We start from the raw sequence: 11,549 nt of genomic DNA on the forward strand, positions 1-11,549 counted from the left end.
AAGACAAATGCGAAAGGTGGGAGGAAATCTCTTGAAATAGGAGTCTGCATGAGATTGATAACTAAGACTGAGCATCCCCTTCTGACTAATAAGCCCCATTAAAAGATTGTTAGTGCAGTTTAAGAGGCTCAAAAGGAAGAGACATTGGATGGCACTCATCTTGTTATCAAAATTTGCCCTAGATATTTTGATGTCAGTATTACCAGAGGTACTATGTATAGTAGTGACTCAAATAGTGGTAGTCAGGCCCGTCTGACATTATAAATTTGGTGACTAACCATTTATTTTCAGGGCAGGGAAGCAAGTGAATGGTGCTTTTAAGATTTTAGGTCACCAACAGGCATCACATTATTGTACTGGGTGAACGAATTGTAATTCACGCAAATTACAAAGCAAGTTGCTGGAAAAAGTCATTTTATTGCGACATCATGCGGAATGTGGGATGGCATTTTTCAATTCAGGCTGAGAAGTTAGAAGAATGCTGATTAAATGCTGAGAATCATGAGAATGTGGCCTGATTCCACAAATGCAGACTTCAGGATGGAGGTTCCTATTATCCTCCCTTTCACTGAATAGGTTTTCTTTCCTCCCCTGGGGCAGAAGGGTATTATTTATTTATTTATTTATTTTCTATTTTCTTTTTTTTCCCTAGTCAATGTACCAAGGAGTGGAAATTATTTGGCCTTAATTTTTCCATTTCTTTTTGTCCCTTTACTACCCCCTCTCCCTTTCTCCACTTCGCTCTGCACAGTTCTTCTTTTCCTTGGAACTTCCTCACATGATTTCCGTGATTGTCACATTTGCAGTTTGTGATAAAGAGGCTAGGAATGCAGGATTCTGCTGCTCTTTTGAGGAATTAGCCAGCTGTATACCACAAGCAGCACTGACTCTTTCTCTGGTTAGTTGCTCTGCACTATTCTTTCAAACTGGATTTCCTAATTGCCAGAGTTAGTTCTGGTTAGGTCCCAGGAGCCTTGTATCACAAATGTGAAATCATTAGTTGCATGCTGCCATGAAAAGTCAGAACCAAATGTTTCTGACTCTCTGCATGTTAATTCTCACGTCTTATTCAGGAGACAGAGAGACACCTTATATTTTTGAATAAACAGGTTGAATGGCTAAGTATAGCATGTTTTGTTCACCAAATTACTTGATATAAGCCAGGATGCTAATTTATTTCAGTGGACTTGTATACAGTAAAAAATGAAAAGGTGCCTGTTTGTCTTACTAAATGAAGGCAGTGTAGTGCAGCTGGTAGAAGCCTGGGCTCCTCCTAGCTTTGTGACCCTAAGTGTTTGATTGAGTATCCCCAGGGCTCATTTTTCTCAGATATGATAGAAATAAGAGCTCCTACATTGCAAATTAACAAGATTAAATGAGATCATGCATATAAGACAAACTATATACGCTATTCAGTTCTATAATCAAGATTGTGTCTCTTTTTGGTGCTGTCATTTGTAATTATGGTACATTATTTAACCTTTTAATGCCTCTGATTATTCATCTATAAAATAGGGGTTGTTGTAAAAAATGAATGGGACAGGTCATATTAGGCACTTTGGTTTCTGGCACACGTGTGATCCTAAACGTTATTGCATTAATAGTGTTACCTTTTAAAAAAAACTGCTTATAGTGTAAATATAACACATATAAAGAAAAATTATATAAATTGGTATCTGTAATGAGTGCTCTTTTTACATATGGGTTCTTTGCTTAACATTATTTATAAGATTCAGCTACGTTTTTACAGATAACTACTGTCTGTTCATTCATTCTCATTACTCTTGCAGTGTTCTATTGAATACATATAATATAATTAAATTAATCAACTATGGATGAACATTTGAATTGAGTCAAGCTTCTGGCTGTGAATAATGAATCTTCTATGCAAATCCTTTTATCTATCTCTTGGAGCTTGTGAATAAATTTTGGTGGAGCGTATAGGAATGAAACTGCTGGGTCATAGAGGATGTCTTAAGTTTTCGTAGATAACACCAAGCTTTATGAGAGTACCCATTTCTCCTCATCCTTGCTGGCACTTACACTGTCAGTCTTTTTAATTAGATATTTCTGGTGGGTGTCTAGTGATGTATAATTATGGTTTTAACATTTGCATTTCTCTAATGAATAATGAAAAGAATCAAATTTTAATTTAACTGTTGGCCATTTCGATATATTCTACTGTGTGGTGTCTATATTCTGCCTTTGCACTTTTAAAATTAACTCTGTGAATTGCAAACACCATTTCTATTCTATGACTTGTTTTTCAATCTCTTGATACATTTTGAGAAAAATAATTTAATGTTAACATAGCCAGAATTATCTATCTTCACCTGCTATAGCAAGTGCTTCTTGTTTTCTGTTAAAAATAAAAACAAATATGTTTCCTTTGACTGTAAACTTTATAGTATCCTCTACTCTTCTAAAAGCTTTATCATTTTGGTCTCAAATTCACTTGACTTTTTCTTTTTTTGGTATGGTAGAATGGAGGAATAAAGTTACATTTTATTCTCATAGGGATATCCACGTATCCTAGTATCATTTATTGAAAAGACCACTCTTTCCCATGGCTCCACAATGCCACTTTTGTTATCAATGAAGAGTTCATGTATGTATATGTTTATTTCTAGGATCTTTCTTTTTTCTGTTGGTCTGTTTTCTCTTATTTTGTCAACCCATATTGGTACGTTAGAACAATTTTTAAAGTAATTTTGGCAGCCCAACTGCTACTTTAAAACAAGTAGGGCAGGAACATTGATTGAACTTAGCAGGCAGAGGTTGCATTGAGCTGAGATTGTGCCACTGGACTCCAGCCTGCGTGACAAAGTGAGACTCTGTCTCAGAAAAAAAAAAGAAAAAAGAAAAAAAAAATCCAAGTAAGCCCTTTTTCTTTATAAACTAACTAGAAAAATAGCATATAGGAGACAGGACTAACTTGCAGCTCTCAATCAATCAGACAGAACAGTGTGTAGAGACTAATATCACGAACTTTTGCTTCAAGAACTTCTGTATGAAGATATCAGGAAAACCAGAAGAATTCACAGACCCTTTGAAAGAAGTGGCTTTCTTCTGCAAATTCCATGAGACAGCTGAAAAACTGTGAGTTCCCAAAGTGTGAAAGGGGGAATGTCTGCCTCCTAACACACATTGTCACTGGAGAACCTGAAAATCTAGATCGTGGGAGAAGGATTTAACCTTACCTTAGAGCTGAAACAAATTTAGAGAGCTGAGTGAAATATAAAGTAGCGGGAAGAGTCCTGTAGGCATTCCTGGTCCCCAGGGAAGCCCAGGGAAGCCATTTCTGACTTTATCTCACCAGGGTTCTTGGGGAGGGCAGCCAGTGGATTTGAGGAAGGGCCACAGGGAGAAGGAGACTGCCAGTGGAACTTTGTAATAATTTCAACTAAGCCTGAATTTTCTTGGGCAGAATCTTTGGGAGCTGGATGATGCTTGTCACTGCCAGCTTCCCTCACATCTCTGGCAACCTATGCGAAGCAGCAGAGGCAGTCATACTCCCCATTGTAACATAACTCCATTGGCCTGAGAATCAGCCTCCCAATCCCTCACAGTGGCTGCAGCAAGCCCCACCCAAGGAGAGTCTGAGCTCAGATATTCTTAACCCTGTCCCTACCCGATGGTCTTTCTCTACCCACCCTGGTAGCTGAAGACACAAAACATAAACTCATGGGAGCTCTATGGCTCTGCCCATGACCTGAGAGACCTGACTACTTATCCAGGTGACCTTAGGGAAAACTTGTATCCCTCCATATTATCGCAGCTGATGCTCTGTTGAAAGCGCCACCCTCTGGCTGGAGGCCAACCAACTAAAGCCATTACAGCAACTCACAACAGAACAACCCTGCTCCAAGAAGGGAGAAAACAATAGCTAATACCACTGTCTATAACATCCTGGCTAACCAGAAGTCCTGAAGATTTTTTTTTTTTTTTTTGGGCAGGTAAAAGCAAAGACTTTATTATGAATGGGTGGGACAGGTGGGGGCCGTGCATTGCGAGTGCCTGCCGAAATCACGGGCCAGGATGGCACGCAGGTCAGTCCAGGCTCACGTCCTCCTCCTCGTCCTTCTTGTCCTTTGCGTCACCCTCGTTCTGCTCGGGCTTGGCGCTGCTCTGCAGGGCTTTGGCAAACGCTTCCACATCACCCTTGTTGGCAGCCTCCACGGCCTCTGCAGGCAGACCGAACTGGCACATGAGGGGGCCCAGCTGCCCTGAGGCCAAGGCCACACTGAACATGCCCAGGGCCTGCTGGAACTGGGGCGAGGTTCTGAATCTCATCTGCGGTCTGTGGCAGTGACTCCCCAGATGGCAAGTAGGGAAGCAGGTGCTCCTGGACGTCCGAGTTGGCGAGGATGGGAGCCATGATCTCCGGGGTCAGCACACTGGCCAGGTCCACTTGCTGGCGGCCTGCCGGCCCGGGGACAGCTTCACTTCTAGCATAACCAGCATTTGAGAAAACCAGTGCACTGAACAAAACTACAAGCAAGAACTCAACAGAGTCCACTTCACTATCCTGCTACCTCCACCAGAACAGGTGCTTTTATCCGTGGCTGAGAGGCCTGAAGATGGATCACATCACAGGACTCTGCAGACTCTTTCCGCTATAAGCCCAGAGTCTGGTAGCTCTGCTGGATGGCTAGACACAGAAGAGCAATAAAAATCACTGCAGTCCTGCTCTCAGGAAGCCCGATCCCTAGGGGAAGGGGGAAAGCACCACATGAAGGGGTCACCCCATGGGACAAAAGAATCTGAACAGAATCTCTTGAGTCCCAGATCTTTCCTTTGACATAGTTTACTCAAATAAGGGACCAGAAAAACAATTCTGATAATATGACAAAACAAATTTTGTAACACCCTTAAAATATCACACTAGCTCACCAGCAATGGATCCAAACCAACAGGAAATCTCTGAATTGCCAGGGAAAGTATTCAGAGGATTGATTATTAAACTACTTAAGTAGGCACCAGGAAAACGTGAAAACCAACTTAAAAAATTTTTTGAAATAATACCAGATATGGATGAAAAGATCTCCAGAGAAATAGATATCATAAATAAAAAACAACTACAACTTCTGAAAATGAAAGGCACACTTACGGGAATGAAAAATACAGTGGAAAATTTCAACAATAGAATTGAACAAGTGGAAGAAAGAACTTTAGTGCTCAAAAATAAAGCTTTCAAATTAACCCAATCTGACAAAGAAACGATAATTAAAAAAAAATGAACAAGCCTCCAAGGAGTTTGCAATTATATTAAATGACCCAAATCTAAAAATAATTGGTGTTCCTAAGAAATAAGAGAAATTTAAAAGCCTGGAAATTTTATTTGAGGGAATAATTGGGGAAAACTTCCCTGGACTTGTTAGAGAACTAGATGTCCAAATACAGGAAGCTCAAAGCACACCCAGGAAATTCATCACAGAGAAATAATCACCTAGGTACATAGTCATCAGGTTATTAAAGTCAAGATGAAGGAATCTTAAGAGCTGTGAGGCAAAAGAATCAGGTAACCTATAAGGAAAATCTACTGGATTAACAGCAAATTTCTCAGCAGAAACCCTACAAGCTAGCAGGGATTGGGGTCCTATATTTAGCCTCCTTGAATAAAAAACTATCAGCCAAGAATATTGTATCCAGTGAAACTAAGCTTCATAAATGAAGGAAAGTTACAGTCTCAGTCTTTTTCAGACAAACAAATGTTGATAGAATTCTCCACTACCAAGCCAGCACTTCAAGAACTGCTAGAAGGAGCTCTAAATCTTGAAACACATCCTCAAAATACAACAAAATAGAACCTCCTTAAAACCTAAATTTCACAGGACCTATAAAACAATAAAAAAACTCAAAACAAGGTATTCAGGCAACAAATAGGACAAGGAATAGAATAGTACCCCACACCTCAATATTAACATTGAATATAAATGTCCTAAATGCTCCACTTAAAAGATACAGAATGGCAAAATGGGTAAGAATTTACCAACAAAGTATCTGCTGTCCTCAAGAGACTGGCCTAACACATAAGGACTCATTAAAACTTAAAGCAAAGGAATGGAAAAAGATATTCCATGCAAATGGACACCAAAAGCAAGCTGGAGTAGCTATTTTTACATCAGGCAAACAGACTTCAAAACAACAACAGTTAAATAAAAAACAATGAAGAGAGACATTATATAAAGATAAAAAGACTAGCCCAACAGGAAAATACCGCAGTCCTAAATATATATGCATGTAACACTGAAGCTCTCAAATTTATAAAACAATTACTATTAGGCCTTAGAAATAGGATAGACAGAAACACAGTAATAGTGGGAGACTTCAGTACTTCATTGACAGCACTATACAGGTCATCAACCCAGAAAGCCAACCAAGAAGCAATGGACTTAAACTGTACCCAAGAGTAAATGGACTTAACTGATATTTACAGAACATTCCACCCAACAATTGCAGAAGATACATTCTGTTCATCAGCACATGGGACATTCTCCAAGATAGACCATATGATGGGCCAAAAACCAAATCTCAATAAATTTAATGAAATCAAAATTATATCAGTGACTCTCTTAGTCAGTCCACAGTGGAATAAAATTGGAAATCAACTCCAAAAGGAACCCTGAAATTCATGCAAATACATGGACAATAAATAACTTGCTCCTGAATGGTTTTTGGGTCAATAATGAAATCAGGTTAAAAATTTAAAAAATTCTTTGAAGAATCATAGTGACTAAACCTATCAAAACCACTGGGATACAGCAAAAGCAGTGCTAAGAGGAAAGTTCGTAACAATAAATGTCTTTCAGACATCAAAAAGTCTGAAAGAACACAAGTACACAATCTATGGTCAAACCTCAAGGAACTGGAGAAACAAGAAAAACCAAACCCAAACCCAGCAGAAGAAAAATAATCAAGAGCAGAGCAGAACTAAATGAAATTGAAATGAACAAAGAAAACAGTACAAAACATGAATGAAACAAAAAGCAGATTCTTTGAAAAGATAAACAAAATTGATAGGCCATTAATGAGATTAACCAAGAAAAGAGAGAAGATCCAAATAAAATTAGAAACAAAATGGGAGGTATTACAACTGATACCACAGAAATGCAAAAGATCATTCAAGGCTACTATGAACACCTTTATGTATACAAATTGGGAAACCTAGAGATGGATAAATTTCTGGAAATATACAACCCTCCCAGATTAAACCAGGAGGAAATAGGAACTCTGAACAGACCAATAACAAGTAGCAAGAGATTGAAATGGCAATAAAAAACAATTGCCAACAAAAAAAGGTCCAGGACCAGATGGATTCACAGCCGAATTCTATCAAACATTCAAAGGGGAATTGGTATGAATCCCACGAAAACTATTCCAAAAGATAGAGAAAGAGGGAATTATCCCTAAATCATTCTCTGAAGCCAGTATCCTAATACCTAAACCAGGAAAGGACATAAAAAAATAAAACTGCAGACCAATATCCCTGATTAACATAGATGCAAAAATCCTCAACAAAATACTGGCTAACTGAATCCAACAGCATATCAAAAAGATAATTCATCATGATGAAATGGGTTTCATACTAGGGATGCAGGGATAGTGGATAGTTTAACATCTGCAAGTCAATAAAAGTGATAAACAGCATAAACAGGAGTAAAAACAAAAATCACATGGTCATCTCAAGAGATGCAGGAAAAGCATTTGACAAAATCCAGCATCCCTTTATGATTAAAACCCTCAGCAAAATCAGGCACACACCTTAGGGTAATAAAAGCCATCTATGACAAACCCATAGCCAGCATATAATAAATGAGGAAAAGTTGAAAGCATTCGACCTGAGAGTCCCAGCCAGAGCAATCAGACAGGAGAAAGAAATAAAGGGCATCCAAATTGGTAAAGAAAAAGCCAAACTGCTGCAGTTTGCCAGTGATATCATCATATACCTAGAAAACTCTAAAGTTGCATCCAAAAAGCTCCTAGAATTGATAATTGAATTCAGCAAATTTTCAAGATACAAAGTTAATGTACAGAAATCAATAGCACTACTGTACACCAATGTCAACCAAGCTGAGAATCAAATTAAGAACTTAACACATTTTACAATAGTTGTAAAAAAAAACCCAAAACTTAAGAATATACCTAACCAAGGACGTGAAAGACTTCTACAAGGAAAACTACAAAACAGTGCTAAAAGAAATAATAGATGACACAAACAAATGGAAACACATCCCATGCCCAGGGACAGGTAGAATTAATATTGTGAAAGTGGCCATACTGCCAAAAGCCTTCTACAAATTCAATGCAGTACCCATCAAAATAGCACCATCGTTCTTCACAGAATGAAGAAAGCAATCCTGAAGAAAGAGCCCACATAGCTAAAGCAAGACTAAGCCAAAAGAACAAATCTAGAGGCATCACATTACTCGATTTCAAACTACATTATAAGGCCATAGTCATCAAAGCAGCATGATACTAGTATAAAAATAGGCATATAGACAAATGGAACAGAATAGAGAACCCAGAAATAAAGCCAAATACTTATAGCCAACTAATCTCTGACAAAGCAAACAAAAACATAAAGTGGGGGAAAGGACATCCTATTCAACAAATGGAGCTGGGATAATTTGCAAGCCACACATAGAAAAATGAAACTGGATCCACATCTCTCACCTTATACAAAAATCAACTCAACATGGATCAAATACTTAAATCTGAGACCTAAAAACTTAAAAGTTCTAGAAAAACAGAATAACCCTTTGAGACATTTGGTTAGGCAAAAACTTGACAAGCAAGAACCCCAAAGCAAATGCAACAAAAATAAAAATTGATGAGATTTAATTAAACTAAAAAGCTTCTATACAGCAAAAGATATAATCAGCAGAGTAAACATACAACCCACAGAGTGGGGGAAAATCTTCACAATCTATACATCTGACAAAGGACTAATATCCAGAATCTACAAGAAATGCAAACAAATCACCAAGAAAAAAAGCAATCCCATCAAAAAGTGGTCTAAGGATGTGAACAGACAATTCTCAAAAGAAGATATGCAAATGGCCAACAAACATGAAAAAATGCTCAACATCACTAATGATCAGGGAAGTGCAAATCAAACCCACAATGCGATACTACCTTTCTCCTACAAGAATGGCCATAACTAAAAAAAAAAAAAATAGGTGTTTGCATGGATGTGGTGAAAAGGGAACACTTTTACACTGCTGGTGGGAATGTAAACTAGTATAGCCACTATGGAAAACAGTGTGGAGATTCCTTAAATAACTAAGAATAGATGTGCCATTTGATCCAGCAATCCCATTACTGGGTATCTACCCAGAGGAATAAGTCATTATACGAAAAAGATACTTGGACTCGCATGTTTATAGCAGCACAATTTGCAATTGCAAAAATAGGGAATCAGCCCAAATGACCATCAATGAATGAGTGGCTAAAGAAATTGTAGTAGTGTGGAACACTACTCAGGAATAAAAAGGAATGAAATAATGGCATTCGCAGCAACCTGGATGGAATTGGAGACCATTATTCATAGTGCAGTAACTCAGGAATGGAAAACCGAACACCATATGTTCCATTCACAAAGTGGGAGCTAAGCTATGAGGGTGCAAAGGCATAAGAATGATACAATGAACTTTGGGGACTTGGCGGAAAGGCTGGGAGGGAGTTGAGAGATAAAAGACTATACGTTGGGTACAGTGTATACTGCTTCGGTGATGTGTGCACCAAAATCTCAGAAATCACCACTAGAAAACTTATCCATGTAACGAAACACAACCTATTTTCCAGAACCTATTGAAATAAGATAAAAAATAATAAGTAAAGCAGGTCATCACTTCATAGTCGTTTTAAGATTTTTGTTGTCACTGGTTCTCAAAGCCTATGAGGGACCCAAAACCCAGTCAGGGGGCCCTTGATCTCATCCTTTCCAACTACATACAGGTATTGATCGACTTACGACCTATGCAACTTATGACCATTCGACTTTACGACCACAATTGCTAGCCACGACTGCTCCGCGTCTGGCAGCACAGACGTTGCCCAGCTGGGCGTACGACAGTGCGGACCAGCTTCCGGCAGCACTACCATCTCCGCATGCATATAGCCTACTCAACTTACAACCAAATCATGTTACGACCGGTCTGTCGGAACCAATCGTGGTTGTAAGTCGAGCACTAGCTTTATATATGTGAGGCTGAATTTTCTTTATATACTTCAACCAAATTGCACATGCAGCAGATTTAATTCAGTCCATTAAACCAGATTTTGAAGAGATTGGCAAAAATGCAAATAGGGCCACTGTTATATATTTTATTTGAAAAATATAGTATTTTTATATGTTAAAATATGCTATTTTGTTGTAATGTATTCATTATAATTATTTTAAAACCAATTTATCACAAATATTTTTAAACTCCTCATTTTAATGCCTAATATAATAAATATAAATACATTTTACCCACATAAATTAACTCTTAGAGATCACTGATAATTTTCAAGAGCAGAAACCAAATAATCTTGGCTATTCTTGATCTTTTGCCTTTTTATATAAATTATAGAAATAACTTGTCCAGTTCCCTAAAACGAGAAACACAGATCTGTTTCAATTCTCATTGTGACTACTTTTAGCGTATAGATCAATTTGGAGAGATTGATTTTTTAAACGTTAAGTTTTCTGGTCAATTAAAATATTTCATCTTTCAATTTAATAAGGTTTCTTAACATTTTGTTCAGTCTTTCACAGTGTTTTGCATACATATTTTAATGTATTTTAAATAAAATCTTTTAATTTTGTTTTCTGCATTTTGTTCCTGGTACATAGAAATGCAGTTTAATTTTGTATAGCAATACTAAACAGCACTTTGCTAAATTCACTTATTAGGTCTAATAATTTATTTGCATTTTCTTTTGGATTTTCTACTTATAGAATCAAGACCACTGTTAACAGTGGCAGTTTGCTTATTTATTCATTTCCAATTCTTATACCTTTGCTTCTTGCATATTTTTCTTGCTAGATCAATGTGGAAAAGAAGTGGTCATATCAGGTGTACTTGTCTTGAGCCTGATTTCAAAGTAAAATTTTCAACTTTTACCACTAAGTGAAAACAACTTTAAATATTACAAGTTTTCTGTAATTACCCTTCCTTACATTAAGAAGGTTTCTTTCTATTAATGGGAAAACTGGCTAGCCATGTGCAGAAAGCAGAAACTGGACCCCTTCCTGACACCTTACACTAAAATTAACTCCAGATGGATTAAAGACTTAAACATAAGACATAAAACCATAAAAACCCTAGAAGAAAATCTAGGCAAAACCATTCAGGACATAGGCGTAGGCAAGGACTTCATGGCCAAAACACCAAAAGCATTGACAACAAAAGCCAAAATAGACAAATGGGACCTAATCAAACTCCAAAGCTTCTGCACAGCAAAAGAAACAGTCATTAGAGTGAATCGGCAACCAACAGAATGGGAAACAATTTTTGCAGTCTACCCATCTGACAAAGGGCTGATATCCAGAATTTACAAAA

At 37.7% G+C, this 11,549-nt stretch overlaps 1 pseudogene; it reads right to left on the reverse strand.

The window, feature by feature from the left end:
* Positions 1-4,050: 4,050 nt before the first annotated feature.
* On the reverse strand, positions 4,051-10,107 carry LOC116560388 (annotated as a pseudogene).
* Positions 10,108-11,549: the final 1,442 nt, after the last annotated feature.

The sequence above is a fragment of the Sapajus apella genome, unplaced genomic scaffold (assembly GCF_009761245.1).
Source record: "Sapajus apella isolate SASKATOON/1434 unplaced genomic scaffold, GSC_monkey_1.0 scaffold26, whole genome shotgun sequence".
Classification (NCBI taxonomy): domain Eukaryota; kingdom Metazoa; phylum Chordata; class Mammalia; order Primates; family Cebidae; genus Sapajus; species Sapajus apella.